We start from the raw sequence: 22,944 nt of genomic DNA, 5'->3' as shown, positions 1-22,944 counted from the left end.
TTATTTTTGTATATGGTGTAAGAAAGTGGTCCAGTTTCATTCTTCTGCATGTCGCTGTCCAGTTTTCCCAACACTATTTGTTGAAGAGACTGTCCTTTTTCCATGGAATATTCCTTCCTGCTTTGTTGAAGATGAGTTGACCGTATAGTTGTGGGTCCTTTTCTGGGTTTTCTATTCTTTTCCATTGATCTGTTTTTGTGCCAGTACCATACTATCTTGATGACTATAGCTTTTGTAATACAGCTTGAAGTCTGTCTGGAATGGTAATGCCTCCAGTTTTGTTTTTCTTTTTCAGAATTGGCTTAGATGTTCGGGGTCTTTTGTGCTTCCATACAAATCTTAGGACTGTTTATTCTAGCTCTGCGAAAAATGCTGGTGGTATTTTTATAGGGATTACATTAAATGTGTAGATTGCTTTGGGTAGTATAAACATTTTAACAATGTTTGTTCTTCTAATCCATGAACATGGAATGTTTTTCCATTTCTTTATGTCCTCCTTAATTTCTTTCATAACTGTTCTATAGTTTTCAGAGTATAGCTCTTTTACCTCTTTAGTTAGGTTTATTCCCAGGTATCTTATTGTTTTGGGTGCCGTTGCATATGGGATCAGTTCCTTGATTTCTTTTTCTGCTGCTTCATTATTGGTGTATAGAAATGCAACAAATTCGTGCACATTGATTTTATACTCTGTGACTTTGCCGAATCCATGTATTAGTTCTAGCAATCTTTTGCTGGAGTCTTTTGGGTTTTCTACATAGAGTATCATGTTGTCTGCATACAAAAAGTCTATTTCTTATTTGCTTTGAATATATAATAGTCTGGCCACTGTATAATAATCCAGTCCCCACATTTCCCAGCAGCTGGGGAGCTGGCCTTGACTGTCCATTGCCCTGCAGGGCTTGGCCAAGAGCCAGGCCACAAGAAAAGGCAGTGTGGAAGTCAGGTGAGGAGAATTAGTTAAGCTTTTAATTAACTCACGCTTTCCTATTGTGCGGATAAGTGTGGAGACTCAAACCTTCCATTATACCTCAAATGCTCAAACTAAGCCACATATTGACACAAGCAATAAAACAGTTCACTAAGCTTTAAGAAGGAGAGTAAAGAGGTGTAGCAAGGCTTTAAAGAGCTACTCAGCAAGAATTTGTATGGATATGCAGATGTGGGGCATCAAAGGGCTGGGAGTTCCTCTCTAGTCAGTGCTGCCACTCTTCTCAGTGTGGAAGGCATCGTATTGTTCATGAAAGTAATAGGACATTTGAAAACATCCAACTTATACATCTGTATGTAGCTAACCTGGATACCACTGGACATATTTAATTTATTTATACCTATGGACTATTGTCCTGGAGGATGGTTCTTAGTCTGGGCATGTTCTAAACCTCCTTTTAAGTCCCCTAATTCTTATAGATCATCGTTTTGTATCATCATACACTTATGTGGCCCCTGTCTCTAAGGTCAACTTCTGAATTTTTAATGGTGGGTATGTTTATTGTTATCACATAATAAGAAGTCCTGAGAGACAACACTCTAAAGCTGGTTAATCTAATGTGAAATCAAAAGGTTATCCACTGAAGGAGAGGGACGAAGTAACTTGTTGCCTAGTGTAATACCAAGCCCCAGCTACACAGCAGAATTGGTCATTTGAGTCTCAGACTCTTCAATAAATGCAGACCAGCCAGGTGTGCAGGTAGGCAAAGTGGGGAGTCAAGGACATGATTGGCAGTTAAGTCAACTGCTTGGGGCTTCTGCTGGGAGTTTGGGGACACAAGTGAGGAGCACAAGTGTGTGTACTAAAGAGAATCTGATCTTCACTTACTGTCTGGGGGATTTAGTAGACATATGATATAAAAATGGCAAAAGGTAGAGGCACCTGGGTGGCTCAGTCAGTTGAACGTCTGACTCCAGCTCAGGTCATGATCTCACAGCTCGTGAGTTCAAGCCCTGTGTCGGGCTTTGTGCTGACAGCTTGGAGCCTGGAGCCTGCTTCAGATTCTGTCTCCCTCTCTCTCTGCCCCTAACCAACTTGCATTCTGTCTCTGTCTCCAAAATAAACATTTAAAAAAATTAAAAAACAAAAGATTTAAAAAATGTCAAAATGTGACTTACCTTGTGTTATTTTTCAAATATAAATGATAGACTTTAAACTGAATGAGATGATGACCATGTAAGAAATAAGGATAACATAAAAGCAAATAACTTATTACAAATATTAGTCACTATATTTGTACCTCTGTCAGACTTAGTTTCAAAGCAGTTTTTTGTGTTGCTGACTCTGAGGCTGAGCTCTGAGAGACCATGGCAAGGAAGTAGTCTGTTCTCTTTCAGCATAACTAGGATGGGTCAGCTGTTGCCTGTGCCTATTTCTGAAGCTGTCATTTCCCTGTTGCCCTGTCTTGCCCTATTGACCTTTTGACTAGAAGAGAATTCTTTTTTTTTTAATTTACCATTTTAACCAGTTTTTTTAATGCTTATTTATTTTTGAAGGAAAGAGAAAGACAGAGAGACAGAGCATGAGCAGGGGGAGGGGCAGACAGAGAGAGGGAGACCAGAATCTGAAGCAGGCTGTCAGCACAGAGCCCGACATGGGGCTTGAATTCATGAATGGTGAGATCATGACCTGAGCCGACCGCCAAAGTCAGAGAGAGAGGAAGACAGGATCTGCAGTGGGCTCTGTGCTGACAGCAGGAAGCCCCATGTGGGGCTCTAATTCACAAACGGTGGGATCATGACCTGAGCTGAAGTTGGATACTTAATTGACTGAGCCACCCAGGCACCCTGAAGATAATTCTTAATGACCTTGCTCATCCTCCTGAGTAGAAATTTGAAGCATGATGTGACTCACAGTGCAAATGGGTTACGTAGAGGTTGGACAAGAAGGGGGATACGTGTGGATTGAGAATGGGGTAGGTGAGGTCAGTGTACATGGCCCAGGGTCAAGGGATAGGAAGGTCTGAACTATGGGGTAGGCTTGTGGAGTCAACTGCCAGACTTTGCCTTAATCTTAGAAAGAGTTGTTTCTGTTTCATTCTATGAAATTTAGATTCATCCTTAAAGAAACAGCTGACTTGCTGTGTAATGATGTTTGGTCTCTGAATGTTATAGATTTTAGGAAATTAGGGAAGCAAATATTCCTTCCTGTTATAATTGACCAGCTTATACCTCATTCTGTATGTTCCTTTTCAGTTTGTTCACTTACCCGGAATAGGTCAAGGACATTGGATCTGTATGGTATGCAGTAATATTTTGAAATAAATGACTGTTTTTGAGAAACATTTTATAAGTTTGGGAAGATCAGACGTTCAAAGAATCAAAAAACACCCATCTTACATTTAAATGCTTAAGTTTTATCATTTATTAAACCTCGAAGTTAATAGTTTTCATCATTAAAATTATAAATGTTTGTTATAAGAAATGTGGTAATAATGAAATATTTAAACTATGACATAATTATATAAAGGATAAAAGATTACTCAGGCCTCACTAATCAAAGTCTATTAACATTTTGGAGTTTTTTGTTTGTTTCTTCTTCTATCTTTTCTATCTACTTATTTTTACAGGTTTGTATATATAGATTTGTATTTTGCTTTTTCACTTAGGACAAGAATCCTGGAAGCAGACAGGCTCCAGGCAACAGGCAGTCTTCTTTATTATGGCGACATTATGCTCTGTTGTGAAGTTATAATTTACCTATTTGTTTTCCTTTTTATTGGGTCATGGAAGACTGAGTATGATGTTTGGTATATAAATGCTGTTATAGTATACTTCTTGATACATATGACCTCTGGGGTTAGATTCTGTTCTTAGCATGGATAGCAGTCATGAATTTACAGAGTCCTGATATATGTTGTCAAATTACTTTCCAAAAATCTAACAGTTCACACTTGGGACATCTGGACTTCTGTATGTCAAGTATCCCTTTGCTCCTCTTACAGTGGGAGTACTTGCCTTGTTTTGATCTACCTCACCAGATGATGTGACTGTGGGAACAAGGAGTGCTACCAAGCAGCAGCATATCTTCCCAGCTCTTTTTTTTTTTAATTTTTTTTTCAACGTTTATTTATTTTTGGGACAGAGAGAGACAGAGCATGAACGGGGGAGGGGCAGAGAGAGAGAGGGAGACACAGAATCGGAAACAGGCTCCAGGCTCTGAGCCATCAGCCCAGAGCCCGACGCGGGGCTCGAACTCACGGACAGTGAGATCGTGACCTGGCTGAAGTCGGACACTTAACCGACTGCGCCACCCAGGCGCCCCTCTTCCCAGCTCTTAAGAGTTGATCTCATTGGGACATGTGACCCAACTTTGGCCAATCTGACTTCTTTCATTGAGTTTTTATATACTAATCATTGAAGTATTTTGTCTTCTGGGATTTCTAAACTGTGTGGATATAACTTGGAGCTACCTGCTGCAAAGATTCCTGACTTAGACTAGGAATCTCTCTGTGATTGGAGAGAAGAAGGGCAATACAAAGGGAAATTGAGAAAAGACACTGTGGGCTGGGGGAGGGTGGTTATGATGGGACAAGAAAGGAGGGTGGGAGGAAGAGGAGTGAGGAGAGTGGAGAAGGGAATGGGGAAAGAAGTAGAAGAACAGAGGAGAGAGGAGACAGTTGAGTTCTTCAATTACTTTATTCCTGGAATTAATGGCATCCATGTCCTTTCCAGTTGCATGAGCCAATAAATTCTTTTATGTGGTTAAGTTAGTTTGAATAGAATTTCTGTAGCTTGTTTCTGAAAGAGTCCTAATATACATTCTCACTTTTTCTATAGTTTCAGTTTGTTTGTTTGTTTGCCTATTTAAAATAATTTTTTATTTAAAATTTAAAAAATGGGTTTTTTTAAGTTTATTTATTTATTTTGAGAGAGACAGAGACAGTACAAGTCGGGGTGGGGCAAGGGAGAGAGAGAGCATGAGAGAGAATCCCAAGCAGGCTCCGTGCTGTCATGGCAGAGCCCAATGTGGGGCTCAAACCCACAAAGCCACAAGATTATGACCTGAGCAAAAACCAAGTCTGAAGCTCAACTAACTGAGCCACCCAAGTGCCCTAAAGATTTTTTATCTTTAAGTAATTTCTACATCCAACACGGGGCTTGAACTCACAACCCTGAGATCAAGAGTTGCACATCTACCCATAGCGCCAGCCAGGCGCCCCTCTATAGTTTCAGTTTAAGTTAAAAATCTATGGTATAAATGTCCTATTCTACCATGCACTGATACCAACCGTTAATCATAATTAACATCAGTATTAATTACAATGCATATGCATGCTTAAACTAAAAGCCCTAAGTTGGCTAGCATTTGTATCAAGATTAGTGACAACAGAAATAAATACATTTTAAATGGATAAATGAGGTGTTGAATGAGTATTAAAAGTTTAGGGGACATTTACTCTTTACCTTAAATTTAATTTGATAGGTTTATAAGTTTTCTTTTCCCTCCAACCCTCTTTAAACTGTTAATTCTTAGGTAGAAAAATTCCAAGAAAAGATTGTTTTGCTATTATTGAACACTTGATTTGTTCATGAAAAAGAAAATCATATATTTATTTCCTTCAAGAGCATCCAATATGTTTCTTAGTTTTTTCTAATGTTTGGGTTGTATCTAGGACCATATTTGAGAGTACATTATATCCATTCCAACATGTCCTGAGATGCTCCCAAAGTGGGATGATTGATAGGTGTCATTGACTTGAGCAATTCCTAAAAGTTTTCCATCATAAAGTAGATATGAAAAGGTCTCTAGGGTAAAAGGGAAGGAGGGACTTGGTTAAACTAGTTGGATTCTCAAAGCCTTTAAAGTGCTAATTTGCTAACACTCCAAAGGGAACTGCAAAAGGCCGAACATTTTTAAACCACGAGGAACCTTTTTCATTTCACATTTTATTGGCTACATGTTTGGTTTTGGAAATATAGTAGTAAACAGGGTAAGAAGCTGCTTTTCACAGAATTTTTATTACTTACAAGTCATTTGCTCTGCTGGAACATGACTACAAGTGAACACCCATATATCATATGCCCACATATTTAAAAGCTATACATTAAGCCAACATATTGGTCAAATGTGTCCCATGCTCTTGCCTTGACTGATACATCTGCAAAACGAAAGCAGACCAAGCTTTCATTTAGAGTTTTTGGATTCCTTGGTGTGTTGTGATGGTGAAGGTAGAGAATGCCCCTGGCTCCCTGCTTCTGGGCCTCTTTCCCACTTCTCTTCCCCACCCAGAAGTGTTGCTTTGCTTGCCTGTTTGTGAACACCACAGTACCTTCAGCCAAAGTCTACCCCCTGCCCCCAGTGGGGAAAGCCACAGAACTGAGGGTGGTGGGCAGCAGGTAGGGTAGGGGTTCCCATATCTGGTTTGGAGGGTGGTACTGCTTACTACATTACCTTGCATATCCTTGTCCTGAGGGATGCGCTTTGGGAAACTGATTAAGTTCACCATTTTGAAGACAGTGACAACCTTGAGAAGATGGTACCATAGAGTTTTGGTTTAAATATAGCTCGTGTTGTCTTTATGACAAGAGGTGGATTAGAAGTTGAAACAGTTACCGTAAACGATTGGAATTATATTAAATGAATTTACCTCTCTTCCCGAAGCCATGTTTCAACTATAACATATTTGTTTTACATCTGGCAGTAATTGATAAAGACTTTTTTTTTTAACATTTATTTATTTTTGAGAGGGAGAGAGAGAGCCAGCACTGGTGGGGGAGGGGCATAGAGAGGGAGACAGAGGATCTGAAGCAGGCTCAGTACTGTCAGCACAGAGCCCCATGTGGGGCTCGAACCCATGAACTGTGAGATCATGACCTGAGCTGAAATCAAGAGTCAGCCGCTCAACTGACTGAGCTACCCAGGTGCCCCTTCTGCTAATAAAGACTTCTGAACTCCAAGTTCTGCCCAGAACATAAGCATTTGGTTCTGTAAGAAGTTGAGAGCTACCATTTAGTTCTTACTCAGTGTTTCAAAATAAGCAGCATATATTGTTAGTAACCTGAAATAATAGCAAATAATAGCAGGGAAAAGAGAAAATGCAGAAAGTTGACAGAAAAACTATAAAAGCACAGCCATCAGTGGCCATGTAGTATATAGGAAGAGTTTTACACCCCTCAATCCTTGCTCCATAGGACTTTGTGATAGCTTTATGGTTTCCATAGATTTAGAGTGAAATTATTTTTGTATTACTCTTTATTAAAAAAAAGATAATATGGCACAACAGATTTTTTATGTGTTAAATTCAAAAAATGTTTTGAGATAATGGCTCTTGTTATTAGTAATATTCACTTATGTGGCACCTAATAAGGAAATTAATATTTATAGTTGCTGAAAACTTCCAGATGAATGGCATTTACTAGCATGAAAATTACCACTCTTACACTTAAAATCCTGCATAACATGACCTATTTTTCTTTTAAAGGATGCTGTCCTGGGGCACCTGGGTGGCTCAGTCTATTAAGCGTCTGACTTTGGTTTCAGCTCAGGACATGATTTCATAGTTGGTGAGTTCAAGCCCCAAATTGGGCTCTGGGCTGACAGTGCAGAGCCTGCTTGGGATGTTCTCTCTCTCTCTTTCTGCCTCTCCCCTGTTCATGTTCTCTCTCTCTCTCAAAATAAATAAATAAACTTAAAAATTTTTTTAAAGGAGGCTGTCCTTCTTCAGCACTCTCCTACCCATGCTGCATGGAGTCCTAGGAAGCCTTTTGGAGAAAGGGTATGCTAGGGTTATGCTGGGGTGTACTGAAGGGCATACTAAGGTATACTGAAGGGTATGCTTGGAAGAACTCATATCATCCTCTGATAAGGATTCTTTTGAATAGTGGATGGGAGAATCATTCCTGCTCACCGATTGACCCTTTTTGGGGGGCTAGAACAGTTTTTGCTAAACAATGTTGACAGGCTGGATCATTGCTGATTGCATCTGACTAAAAGTTCCCTTCATTTTGTTTAGAATATGTGGCATTTTCTGGAAGCATTTTGTGATCTTACTCGGGCAAAATGTTTACTTGCCAGTAGATTTAGTGAATGAGAGGGAAGAACAATGAACGTGCAGGCATTATGTATGTGCCCTGAATTTAAGTTGTTGACAGACATCAACTATGACAACACTATGCTACAGATTTCTTTATTTTCTGCAGTTGAGGTTCAGAGACATGAATTATACTTGATTGCACAATATCTCTTCACAGAAATTGTAAGGAGAATGGCATGCCCTAACAGTGCTTCTTTACACAGAACACCCTAGTTCACTGTTTCCCCTCTGGCTCTTCTTAAACAAGCAATTTATTCTCAACAGTTTTAAATTTAAAATCAATATTTCTAATACAATAGTTTTACACTTTTCATCTTTATGTATGGACATGTATTGGAAGAGAATCCAAATGAGTTTAAGCAGTAAAGACGAGGCTATCGATAAAAACATTCTAGGGAAGTCTATGAAAATGAAGTATTTCTGTTTATCTTTCAGCAACAAAAATATATATGGAAGGGCACATCGTGTAACTTTTATTCATTAATTAGATGTTAAGCAGTAGAATTGGTTTCGGGAAAAGAAAGTGCATTAAATTTTGTGGTACAAATTTTTAAAAATCTACGAAAGTATACATTTTGATGTCTAGCTTTCACTCATATCTTTATTTTCCCTATTACCCCAACCCACTTTTATTAGACTTTTGTATATCCTACCACTGTTTTGTTTTTTAATTAAATTAAATTTAAAAACTTTAAACTTTTTTTTAAACAGTTTTTGGTTTACGACGAAATTGAGAGAAAATTACAGAGATTTCCTATGTATCCCTGGCCGCCACACAGGTGTAGCCTCCTCTATTATCAACATCCTCCACAAGAGTGGGACATTTGTTACAAGTGATGAACCTCCATTGACACATCACGATCATCCAAATTCAATAGTTTACATTAGGATTCACTCTTGGCATTGTACCTTCTATGAGTTTGGACCAATGTATAATGACACACATCCACATTATAGTATCATCTAAAGTATTTTCATTGCCCTAAAAATCCTCTGTGCTCTGCCTATTCATCCTTCTCACTACCCCCAAGCCCTGGTCTCTTTATTGTCTCCATAGTTTTGCTTTTTCCAGAATGTCACGTAGTTAGAATCATATAGTATATAGCCTTTTCAGATTGGCTTCCTTCAGTTAGTAATATGCATCAAGGTTCCTTCATGTCTTTTCATGGCTTGATAATTCATTTCTTTTTTTTATTGGTGAATAATATTCCATTGTCTGGATGTACCAAATTAATGGAGAAAAATTTAAGTAGTACCTCAATGTAAGCACTTTGAGCAACTTCTGGAATCCCCAAATAAATTTTCTCTGCTGTTCTACTGAAGCATGCCATCAATCAAGAGTGCTCAGTACTTACTTCATTTATTTTTAAAGTGTTTATTTTTAAGAGAGAGAGAGCGTGTGCATGTGGGAGGGGCACAGAGAGAGAGAGAAGCAGAGGATCTGAAGTGGCCTCTGTGCTGACAGCAGAAAGCCCTACACAGCTCTTGAGCTCACAAACCACAAGATCGTGATCTAAGCTGAAGTCTGATGCTTAACCGACTGAGCCACCAGGCGTCCCAGTATTTACTTTAAAAGAGCAATACACTTAAATTATTTTCAAACTACCGAGTGAATTTTTTAATTTGACATCCTACTTGTTTTCAAGTTTTGCCAATTATAAATAAAGCTGCTGTAAACATCCATGCACAGATTTTTGTCTGGACATAAGTTTAACTCCTTTTGGTAAATACCAAGGGTTGTGACTGTTAGATTGTATGGTAAGAGGATATTTAGTTTTTTAAGAAATTGCCAAACCGCCCCCCAAAACGCTGGCTGTCCGTTGCCACCAACAATGTGTGAGACTTCCTGTAGCTCCACATACTTGTCACCATTTGCTAGTGTCAGTGTTTTGGATTTTGGCCATTCTAACAGGTGCGTAGTAAAGCATCTTTTCATGTGCTTATTTGCCATCTGTATATCTTTTTTGGTGAGGTGTCTGTTCAGGTCTTTGGCCCATTTTTTAATTGGGTTGTTTTCTTATTGAGTTTTAAGAATTCTTTGCATAGGGGTGCCTACAAAACCCAAGAATATGACCTGAGCCAAAATCAAGAGTGAGATGCTAAAATCCACTGAGCCTAGATTAATTTTTTTTAATGTGGATTTTTAGTCATTCTAGTACCATTTGTTGAAAGGACTATTTTTTCTCCATTAAAAAAATTTTTAGTGTTTATTTATTTTTGAGAGAGACAGAGACAAAATGTGAGTGGGTTAGGGGCAGAGAGAGAGGGAGACACAGAATCTGAAGTAGGTGCTAGGCTCTGAGCTGGGTTCGAACTCACCAGTTGTGGGATCATGATCTGAGCCGAAGTCAGTCGCTCAACTAACTGAGCCACCCAGGTGCCCCTATTTTTTTCTCCATTGTATTGTCTTTGTTCTGTCAGAGATAATTTGACTATGTTATATAAGTGCATTTCTGGGTTCTCTATTCCGTTCTTTTTCTTTTTTCTTTCCTTTTTTTTTTTTTGCCAATATCATACTGTCTTGATTACTGTAGCTTTAGAGTAACTATTAAAGTCATGTAGTGTCAGTCTACCAACTTAAAAAAATTATCATTTGTCAAATTTTGGTATATTATCAAAGGAGAATACCCATAGTTATCTGAAAAGACTGTTAAATACTTCATCCTTTTCCAAGTGAATATCTGTGTGGGGTTGGATTTTCTTCATATACTCCAAATAATATATTGCTAACAGATTTTTTTTAGTATGAAATTTATTGTCAAATTGGTTTTCATACAACACCCAGTGCTCATCCCAACAGGTGCCCTCCTCAATCAATCCCCATCACCCACCCTCCTTTCCCTCCCACCCCCCATCAACCCTCAGTTTGTTCTCAGTTTTTAAGTGTCTCTTATGTTTTGGCTCCCTCCCTCTCTAACCTTTTTTTTTTTCCTTCCCCTCCCTCATGGTCTTCTGTTAAGTTTCTCAGGATCCACATAAGAGTGAAAACATATGGTATCTGTCTTTCTCTGTATGACTTATTTCACTTAGCATAACACTCTCCAGTTCCATCCACGTTGCTACAAAAGGCCATATTTCATTCTTTCTCATTGCCATGTAGTATTCCATTGTGTATATAAACCACAATTTCTTTATCCATTCATCAGTTGATGGACATTTAGGCTCTTACCATAATTTGGCTATTTGCTAACAGATTAAATTCAGAAGCAGTTATGAGAATCTAGCTGTGTTCTATTAAGCTTAATATTAAGTTCTATTAAAAATATTTGCAAAGTATAAAGAACTTCTCACTAAATTTTTTGTTTTGGAGAACAGTTATTTTCATAAAAACGTGCCATTTGTATTAACATGTAATAGGTTTATTATGTAACTTTAAAATAAATACATATTTAAATTTTTTTTGCTTCAATTTGTAATATGGTAAGTATCGGTAAGTATCAATATATATAACCCACATAAACCAAAACTTTTGATGTCATCAATAATTTTTCAGAGTCTGAAATCCCCTGAAACCAAAATGTTTGAGAAACATACTCTTAATACTCTGTTAGTATTGGGCAACTTGAAAGAGTGAGGTCTGAAAATCAAGGCCAGTTATTCATGAGGTTTATTTTTGTTATTTGCATGTTCTGTTCTGAGTCAATCATGTTTCCATTGCCACAAGTGGAATTTGTTTGCTTTAGAATAGTGCATCAACTGAGCTAAACTACTGTGAACTGGTCCTTCTCTCCTATTTTTACCATTTTGATTCCAGCTAGATGATTCCTGTTTATCTCAGTTCGTCTTAGGTCTTAAATAACCTTTAAGGTTATTATTCTTCATGGTTTTTATTCTTGTATTCTTAATTCACAATGAATTATGGGGCTTCAACCCACAACCCAGAGATCAAGAGTCACATGCTCTAAGTACCGAACCAGCCAGAGGCCCCCTTGCCTTTTTTTTTAAAGTGAAGTTGACATTTTATTTTTTGGGGGGGTTTTGTTTGTTTGTTTTGTTTTTTAAAAGATTTTTTATTTTTTGAGTAAAGTCCAAGTCCATTCTGAGGCAGTGCTGTGACCCTGTTGGGGGAGTACATTGGGAATGGGATATGGCTGTGTGTGGTAGTTGCCTAGAGGCTTCTGTGAAGTTTTATAAATGGCAGTGGGGTATGGATGAGAATAAATCATCATTATCAACAAGAAGAATAATGATAACATGATCCATTTAGCATCTTTATATCCAATTTCTGTGGTCTTTTGTATGTGGGCAAATTTGAGTTTGGACGTAAAGAATTTTTGTATATACTTATATGGATTTGGGATAAGTTTCTGTCTAGGAAATGGATGTTTGATTACATATTTCCTTTTAGAGATGCACCCATGGTTTGGTATTAGCCTAAGTATTGGCCAAAATTTTTGTCTTTGGTTTAGCCTAAGGCTACTGGAGACCAAATGCCTACTTCAATTGTCATCCTAAATATTTGCAGAATCAGTGATGTGGTCGAATAGGTTACTATCACTATCACATCAAATCTGCATACAATGTTTATACAATGCCAAAAACAGGAACAAAGCATATCATTAAAATTATTGCTACTATCTGAATATGCTCTTTCAAATGTAGATATTCTATATATGGTTTAAAATAAAAAATATGTCTATAGATTTAAAATGTTGAGAGTCTATCAACCCACTGAAATATAAATATAGGGGAGACTGGGTGACTTAGTGGGTTAAGTGTCCAACTTCGGCTCAGGTCATGACCCCCCAGTTTGTGGGTTTGAGCCTTGCATCAGGCTCTGTGCTGACAGCTCAGAGCCTGGAGCCTGCTTCAGATTCTGTGTCTCCCTCTCTCTGCCCCTACCCTGCTCATGTTCAGTCTTTATCTCTCAAAAATGAGTAAATGTTAAAACATTTTTTAAGCTTTATTATAAAAAAGAAAAAGAAAGAAATATAAATGTTATAAAATGGGGCAATATTTAAGGACGATTGTGCAAATTGCTAACTTTCCACACAAAAATAATTGGAAGATTTTATATACATTTTATATACATTTTCTAGCATATACTAGCTAGAAAACAATAATATTATATCCTCTTAGAGTCAGTACATATTTATAAAAGTTAAGGGGCGCCTGGGTGGCGCAGTCGGTTAAGCGTCCGACTTCAGCCAGGTCACGATCTCGCGGTCCGTGAGTTCGAGCCCCGCGTCGGGCTCTGGGCTGATGGCTCAGAGCCTGGAGCCTGTTTCTGATTCTGTGTCTCCCTCTCTCTCTGCCCCTCCCCCGTTCATGCTCTGTCTGTCTCTGTCTCAAAAATAAATAAACGTTAAAAAAAAAAAAATTAGAAAAAAAAAGTTAAATAATATAAGAAAGAATAATAGAAATCATATTGTGAAGATTAGAATTAGTCCTCAGAGTCACATTAGTATTCAATTATTAATAAAAATAACCTTTCAAATTATTTTTATTTTATAGTTTTGTTGTTGCTGTTGTTGTTATTGTCGTTGTTTTAGTTACTTACTTCCATGAGGCCATGAGTCTTTCAGGAAAAAGTTCACTTTGGAAATTCTTCACAGCTTGAAGGATGGATGGAAAGCAAAATGTTAAGTTTGCTTTGTTAAAATTTCACAAGGTGGGAAAGCAACCCAAATCATGTTTAACACCTGTGATAAATCATCTTTGATGCAGGCCTAACAAAGAATGTATGGAATCAAGGAAGACAGTGTTAAAGAAAAATGAAAAACTCCTAAAATATGTTCTGCCAACCCGCAAGCATGCATCTATTTTGGGTCACGCATCAGGTATACGTGAACACAGGAGCAATCTTTCAGATGACAGTGCTGAAACATTTTTCTTTTATTATGTCAAATTTTAAAAAATTTACTGCTGGTCTTTATAATAAAATTATAGTAAAAATTACTTTTGGGTAAAATTCCAAGATTCTGACATCTGAGAAGCTCAGTCTATGATGGCAAACTCAGATTTGGGTCTTTGTTTTGTCTGAACGTTGATTTTCACATTTGTTTATTTTGCATTACCCAAAATTTGGCGCACCTCTACGTCTTTAAAACATTACTCCTGCAGTGCAAAGTAAAAAAGGAGGAATTCACAATGCCACTAAGAAGGTTGGACATTTTCCTCTGTGTTTTTCTTTGCTGCTGTCTGTTTTGCTATTTTTTTCTTTTCTGGGACACGCTTATTGAACTTCTGTCCCAATGTTTATCTTTTTTTCTTACAGTTTTGTAGAAGTTCTTCATAAATTCAGTTTATTCTTGTTTTATTACTCAGTTTGTAACTTTTTCTCCACTTTGCTTTTGGTGTCATTTGATACACTAAAATTTTAAATTTATCAAATTTATCAGCATCTTTTGTTTGAAAAGTTCTTTTCTAACATGAGGTCATAAAAATATTCTCCCATGTGTTTTTCTAAAAGTTTGAAGTTTTTCCCATCACATCTAAATCTTCAGTCAATTTAGAATTAATTTTTATGTGTATATTAAGGATCAATTTTACTATTACTTTGAATAACCAATTCTTCCAGTACTTTTCATTGAATATAGTGTGTTTCAGTGATTTTCAGTGTCATCTCCAGTATAAGTCAAGGTTCCATTTGTGTGTGATTCTGTTTGGAGTCTCACTATTCTGTTCTATAGGTCAATTTCTCCCTTCATAAATGCAACGTTTAAAAATTACAATAGGGTTATAATAATCTCGATCTTTATGTGCAATAAGTGCTTTCCTCCTCCTCATTCTTCAATGATGTCTTGAGTATTTGTAAATTTTGCTTTTCCTTACAAATTAAAAAAATTTTTTAATGTTTATTTATTTTTGAGAGAAAGAGAGAGAGAGTGAGTGAGCATGCCCCAGTCGGGGAGGGGCAGAGAGAGAGGGAGACACAGAATCTGAAACAGGCTCCAGGCTCTGAGCTGTCAGCACAGAGCCCGATGCGGGGCTCAAACTCACAAACTGTGAGATCATGACCTGAGCTGAAGTTGGACACTCAACCGACTGAGCCACCCAGGTGCCCCCTTTTCCTTACAAATTTTAAAAGTAGGTTGCAATTCATTTGAAAATTCTGCTGTAGTTTTTGTTTTTTGAAATAAACTTTACATACAGTAAAACACAGATCTTAAATGTACAATTCAATGAATTTTGAAAAGTGCATGACCTTATGTAACCAGGAGCCAATCAAGATAAAGAATATTTCCATGACCTCAAAAAGTTCCCTTGTGGCCACCGTCTGTTAATTCCTATCTGCCAGAAACAACCACTGTTCTGGTGTCTATCATCAGAACTTAGTCCTGTGTGGTCTTCAATTTTAAATAAGTAAATCCATTTGGTATATACTCCTTTGTGTCTGGCTTTATTTTGTTCAACATAATGTTTTTGAAATTTATTCTTGCTTTGTGTATACCTGTAGTTAATTATTTTTTATCATTGAGTAATATTTCATTGTGGACACCCCACGATTTGTTAACCCATTTTACTGTTGATGGTCATTGGGCTGTTTTCATTTTTTGGCTGTTATGGATAAAGCTGCTATAAGTATTAACATAAAAGTCATTTAAATTTCTCTTGGTAAGTATCTAAAAGTAGAATTCAAGGTTAATAAGGTAAGAGTATATTTAAATATATAAGAAACTATCAAATCATTTTTCCAAAGTGGTTGCACCATTTCACGTCCCATTGGCAATGCATGAGAGTTTTAGTTTTCCACATCCCTGCCCAATGTTAAGAGGTGTCAAGTTTTAAAATATTAGCTATTTTGGGGCAGGCACCTGGGTGGTGCAGTTGGTTAAGTATCTGACTCTTGATCTCGGCTCGGGTCATGATCTCACAGTTCATGAGTTAGAGCCCCACATCAGACTCTGTGCTGATGGCGTGGAGCCTCCTTGGGATTTTGTCTCTCCTTCTCCCTGCCCCCCTCCCCACTTGTGCATGTGCCCTTTCTCTCTCTCTCTCTCTCAAGGTAAATAGACTTACTAAAAAACAAAATATTAGCTATTGTAGTGAGTAGCATCAAGTAATACCTCATTGGTTTCTTTAATTTGCCTTACTCTGATGACTAGTAATCATTCATGGCTTATCGTCCATTCATAAATGTTCTTTTGTGAAGTGTTCTTTCATATTCAAGTCTCTTGCCTATTTAACAAATTTGAATGTATGTCTTGTTACTACTGAGTTGTATGAGTTCTTTCTGTATTTTGGATATAAGACCTGTGTCATATATTTGTATTGTGAATAATTTTTCCAAAACTGTGTTTTGAATTTATTTTCAGAATAGTGTTTATTAACAATTGAAGGAGGGCTCCTGGTGTTTGGAGGTGTGTGTGTGTGTGTGTGTGTGTGTGTTTATTTTTGAATGTTTTTATTCCATCCATTTGGGGTATATTCACTCAACAGAGAATTCTATTTTAACAATTATTTCCTTCAGCAGTTTAAAAATGTCATTTAATTTTCTTCTGGTTTCCATTATTTTTGATGCAAAGTTTTCCTTTGTTTGTGTTGTTGTATTTGTTTGTGTTATTATATATTATGTATCTATTTTCCTGGGTACTTTTAGATATACTGTCTAACTTTGGTTGTCAGCAATTTGACTTTGATGTACCCAGCTTTTTCCCCTTTGAATTTATTTTGTTTGGAGTTCACTGAACTTGTTGGATCTTTAAGTTAATGTTTTCCAAAACATTTGGAAATTTTTGACCATTATTTTTTTTTTTAATTTTTTTTCAACGTTTATTTATTTTTGGAACAGAGAGAGACAGAGCATGAACGGGGGAGGGGCAGAGAGAGAGGGAGACACAGAATCGGAAACAGGCTCCAGGCTCTGAGCCATCAGCCCAGAGCCTGATGCGGGGCTCGAACTCCCAGACCGCGAGATCGTGACCTGGCTGAAGTCGGACGCTTAACCGACTGCGCCACCCAGGCGCCCCGACCATTATTTTTTAAGAAATATATATATCTGCCTTATCTTTCCACTCCATCTCCTCTCCAGGGACTCTAGTGACACTATCCATGTTAGACCATTTTATATTATTCTACAGGTAACTGAGTGTCCATTATTTATTTAAATCATTTTTCTCTCTGATCTATTGGATAATTTCTTTTGATTTGCCTTCAAGTTCACTATAGCTTTATCCTGCAATCTCCAATATCCCGTTAAACCCATCCAATAATTTATAAATGTGTCAGCATAATTTTCATTTCTACGACTTCCATTAAGTTCTTTCTTAATAGTTTCTATTTCTCTGCTGAGATTCCTCATATGTTTACTTATTATGATCATCTTTCCTTTAAGCCTATGAACAAATTTGTAAAGTCCATGTCTGCTGATACTAACCTCTGGATCATCTCAGGTCTGTGTCTATGGCTTGCTATTTTTCTTGGTTATGGGTCATAGTTTCTTAATTATTCATGTCTAATAATTTACTATTATATGCTAGACATTGCTTTGATACATTTTTGGGAGACCAGATTTCTTTTTCTTTTGAAAGCTCTTGAGTGACGTGCTATAAAGCACAATAAATTACTGCCAGATCCCTTTGTTCATGACAAGTCTGCTATGACTTTTTTTTCACTATATGCACTTATGTGTGAAAATCACAAAAATTTCTCATATGTACATATATTTATGCCCACACACCTATTTTCATGAAGTTGAAACATCTTGTATCACTTGAAATATTTTACTAATCATTAAATTATTACCTTCTATTCGTATTCATTTCTTCATAAGTATATTCTCTTTTATTAATTACATTATGAACCTCAGGGATGGATCTTTATTTTATATCTCTTTGTAGTCATGGCATTTGACACACAGCTAGAATTCAATAAAAGTTATTGTTCTTAATGACAAGAAGAATGTCTTGCTCTGGTCCTTTGGGCTTTACTCCACTGTCTCTTCTGTAGCTAGTCTTACTCCATTTTTATGAGTAGCAAACACTGAGTTTATTCATTTATTCTCTCATACATTTATTCATCTACTCATTCAGCAACTATTTATTAAGAACCTACCATATGCCAGTTCCTGTCTTGGTGCTGTGATTACAACAGTGATAAGACACACAGTGTTCACTCCCTCATAGAGCTTATGAATTAGTGGATTTGAGAGTTTAGCTAAGCTACCCCATGATATGGCTGCCTTGGCATCCATTTTGTTTGGCCAGCCAGTCTGGGAAGGTTTTAAAAGGACACAACGTCATGTAAGCACAAGCTCTTGGTAGCAGAGTCATAAGTAATTGTAAGTTCCTTCTATAGCTTCTCTAGTAGCCCTTAGAATAAATAGTCTTCCCCACCAGCCAGGGCCTTACCTTTGTGTGCCATTTATGGGGCTTACAAAGCCCTTTTGGTTTGAATTGGCCAACCCAATCTTAGTCTGGGAATCCCAAAGTATTCTGTGTGGACCCTAATTTAAAAGGCACGTGCCCTAGGTCCTGCCTGTCTCTGACTGCACTCTGCCTCAACCTCCCCCCAATGTGGTCCCTCAAAGCATTCTGTGTACTTCCTCTAGGACCTGTCAGTAATAAACTTCTCTATTTTAATTTCTCTTGTGGCCCTTTATTGCTCACCATCTGGCATCTTGTGCTCTATTTAACAAATGTTAATTTAATTAAGTCATAATAGTGATAGAAACAAATAATAAGGAAATAAACAAGTAACTGCATAAGATATAATTAGACAGTATTCTAGGAAGGAAAATAAATCAGGGGAAAGGGATAAAGAATAAAAGAAGTAGCTATTGTAGTGATAATGATGCACGGGTGGTTTTAAAAATAGGATTTTGAGGAAAGGCCTCTCTGAATAGGTGATATTTGAGCATAGACTTCAAGCAGAGCAGTTAAGTGACTGTATATACACAGAATAAGGGGCTGGTTATTAGATGTGCTTTCAGAGGCATTAGAAAGGCTGCCTTCTCCGCTAAGCTTCTGAAATCCAGCTATCTGAACTTTGCACCTTTATCTTAAGGCTTTATTGCCTTAACATGCAAATCCCTTTGGTAGAGTTTCTATTTAAACTTGTACCTGTCAAATATTTCTGTGTGAATAAATTTTGGAATTTTGATGAAGAGGTGAAAATAATAGTTCAAGCACCTAAGGAATCAGTGTACTATAGTTGTGAAGAGCACAAATCGCCTGGGTGACAAATCCTGGCTCTTTCACTTATTAGCTGTGTGGCCTTCATCAGGTTACTTAATATCCTCATGCCTCAGTGACTTCAATTATAATATGGGGATAATAATAAATCTGTCCTAATATAGCTGATATGATGATGGTACCTTGTAGCATTTTCAAAATCTTCATTGGCTCCTCCATCTGGGAGGATTACCCATCACTGCTCCATTGTTGACTTGGCCAAATTTGGCCTCTGAAATGTGAGCTTAAGTGATGTATACAACTTATAAGCAGAAACTTTAAGATCCATCATATATTTTCACCATTCTCTCTCTCTTCTCTTCTGTGAGAATGATGTCTCCGACAGGGGTTTCTTCAGCCTGCATCCTGGAGTAAAGAGAGCATGAAGGAGAGCCACAGTCAAAGTCAACATATAAGTGAGACATACACGTTGTTATGAGCCACTGAGATTTGGAGTGATTTCTTATTGCTGCATTTTTTTACCCTAACATTATGATATAAATCAATTATTATTTCTAACATGCTTATAACATTATGTGACACATAGTGTACATTAAATAAACAAATCTAACCTTAAAAGAATATAGCTGTTGAAGAAAAACCATAAGAAAATCACAAGGCTGGGACGCCAAAACCAATGATGTGTCATTTTCTTGCAGTCTGAACCAGATATTAGAAATAAGATGCTCGAGGGGTGCCTGGGTGGCTCAGTCGGTTGAGCGACGGTCATGATCTCACGGTTTGTGGGTTCCAGCCCCGCGTCGGGCTCTGTGCTGACAGCTCAGAGCCTGGAGACTGCTTCTGATTCTGTGTCCCCCTCTCTCTACCCCTCCCCCACTCATGCTCTCTCTCTCTCTCTCTGTCTCAGAAATAAGTAAACATTAAAAAAAATTAAAAAAAAAAAGAAATAAGATGCTGGAGTCAAATAATTTGTTAATGTTCTGCATTACAATTGTTTCCAAACTATTTCTTATGGAGTCTTTACTCCTCACTCCTATGTATACTTCTTAAGAGTAGAGATTATGTGGCCTATTAAAAAATATGTACACAATGCCAATTTTAGTGTTCTCACAAAACAATCTCCCTAGTATTTTTCAACTAACCAGATAGCCATAAGAAAAAAAAAACTTGTTAATCTGGATGTTTTGAAAAAAGGAGAGCTTCTATTCATCCTGTACATGTTATAAGAGTGACCATGATTTTCTTAATTGCATTCCATTTGTTTTGTTAACTAAGGTACTGTACTAAATTCTGAAGCTTATATTTGTCCTTAAATTTTTGCTTGGAAATTTAATTATTCCTAAGCTTTTCGACATAAATCGCTTCTGGTAGGTTACTGGGGTAAAGGAAGAATGAAGACTCCTTTTTCTTATTTATGTCTAACAAAAAGGCCACAGATTTAAGGATATATATGAGAAGTCAATCATAGCAATAACACCTTTTTAAAAGGGTAGGTTAATCTAAGTTGAATAAATTGTGATTAAAAACTGATGTCAAAACTGGAGCAATTTCTTCCTTGAATAATTTAACAGTATTAAAAAATGTCTATGCTGTTAAAAAAATATTCTGCAGGGGGCGCCTGTGTGGCTCAGTAGGTTAATCATCCGTTGTGGATCAGCTCAGGTCATGATCTCACGGTTTGTGAGTTTGAGCCCTGCATGGGGCTCTGTGCCAATGGTGCAGAACCTGCTTGGGATTCTGTCTCCCTCTGTCTTGGCTCCTCCCCTACTTATACTCTTACTTCTCTCTCTCAAAAATAAATAAATAAAAATTTGGAAAAAAAATCTTAAAAAAGTATTCTGCAGAAATGGAAAAGGAATTGGAGTATACATTCATAATAAAAATTGAGTGTATGAAAGGAAATTTAATGCAAATTTGTAATAATTTGTATGGTAAATTATCCTTTATAAAAGTGTTTAAAATGATCTCTTAATTAAATAGTTGTTTAATTACAACCAAAGGTACTTAGTCATTAGGCTATTAGGGAAGAATTTAAACCACAAACAAATGAAATATCAAGAAAAAAATTAGAAAAAGTAGTGCATTTGTTTGAAAAAAGACCTTTTTGATTGGGGACTGGAAGGCATGAATTTTTTAAAATCTTACTTCTTAAAAGTTATTCTTTATTAGGTAGATACGTTTGGAAAATATAATATATACCTGTGTTCCCCGCACTTACCTTTATCACATCTTTATATTATTATGTTTATTTCAGTTACTTCATTTTCTAAATATTTATTTATTTTTGGGATAGAGAAAACCTAAGGAGGGGGAGGGGCAGAGTGAGAGGAGGGAGAGAATCCCAAGCAGGCTCCAAGCTGTCAGCACAGAGCCCCACATGGGGCTGGATCTCATGACCATGAGATCCTGACCTGAGCTGCAATCAAGAGTTGTATGCTAAACCAACTGAGCCACCCTGGCATCCCTCAATTACTTCATTTTTAAAGAAATACAACATTACAGATGTAACTGCTGTCCCTCCCTGATTCTAGTTTCCTTCTTTCCTCCCTAAGAGTAAGTACTGTTCTGACACTACCTGCTGACTCAGGTAGAAGGAGACTGGGGCTGTTGCAGCAGAACTATCAATATCTGGCCATCCAGCTGGGCAAAGACCAAATTGAAATCTTTCCCTCTCAAATGGCACAGCCCATCATGAGTGCTTCAGACAGGCTGAAACCTCCTGAAGAAAAAATCTGATGTCTTAACTCTTCCACTTCGACAGATCCTGAAGAAGATAATAGAGACTAACATGTAGATGGCTGAAGTGATGAGAGAAGCTGCCTTTTCGTTTGCTGAGGCCAAGTTCACTGCAAGGGACCTCTGCGCCACAGTTATCTACAAGGTAACAAAGCCCAAGTGAAGCTTCCAGAGAAGAAAGATAACTCTTCAGCTGGTGTTACTCTGCCAGTATTTGAGCATTCCCCCAAGGAACTGACAGTTGTGAACTGACTGGTTTAGCCAGAGGCAGGGGCACAACCAGCTAAATTAAAGAGGAATTAAGCCAAAGCAGTGGAAGTACTGGTGGAAGGAGTAGCTTCAGTGCAGACTTCCTTTGTTACTTTGAAACTTTAAAAAAAAATTTTTTTAACGTTTATTTATTTTTGAGAGAGCATGAGTAGGGGAGGGGCAGAGAGAGAGGCAGACAGAATCCGAAGCAGGCTCCAGCCTCTGAGCTGTCAGCACAGAGCCCAATGCGAGGCTTGAACCCGTGAACGATGAGATCATGACCTGAGCTGACGCCGGATGCTTAACCGACTAAGCCACCCAAGTGCCCCTGAACAAAGCCATTAGGATAACCAACAGGTGTGTAAATGCCACTGAATGTGTCATCATTCCCCAGAATGAAGGTACCCTTGCCTATATCATTACAGAGCTGGATGAGAGAGAACAAGAAGAGTTCTATGGGTTAAAGAAAATACAGGGGAAGAAAAAGATTCTCAAGGAAAAGTTGGAGAAGGACTTGGAGCAACAGAAGGCAGCTGGAGAGGTGATGGAGGCTGCTGATCTTTGGCTGAAGAGAAGGACGAGGATCTTCTTGAGTAATCTTTCCTGCTCTGGCTCTTTCAGAAACCCTAACACGGCACCATTTTAATTCACGGTATGTAGGTTCTGTACGTGTGGCTATTTTTTGGCCTAAGAATTTCACTGTTTGTAAAATTTCCCCTGACGTTCAGTTCTGGGAGTACCTCTGCAGAATCATAATTCAGCAACCATTTATCACGTGAGGTTTGCAAACCCTGGCCAGGAACTTGTAGGGCTTATTCTGCACAAGTGACATTTACTCCATTTACCTCTGTGATACAAGA

General features: G+C 37.6%; 1 pseudogene; it reads left to right on the top strand.

Moving 5' to 3' along the window:
* The first annotated feature begins 2,849 nt into the window (after positions 1 to 2,849).
* LOC125164790 (V-type proton ATPase subunit D-like) lies at positions 2,850 to 22,681 on the top strand (annotated as a pseudogene).
* The last annotated feature ends 263 nt before the right edge of the window (positions 22,682 to 22,944 follow it).

This window comes from Prionailurus viverrinus, chromosome B1 (genome assembly GCF_022837055.1).
Source record: "Prionailurus viverrinus isolate Anna chromosome B1, UM_Priviv_1.0, whole genome shotgun sequence".
In the NCBI taxonomy this organism is placed as follows: domain Eukaryota; kingdom Metazoa; phylum Chordata; class Mammalia; order Carnivora; family Felidae; genus Prionailurus; species Prionailurus viverrinus.
The sequence above is the reverse complement of the archived record's forward strand: the minus strand, read 5'-3'. Positions and strand labels throughout refer to the sequence as shown.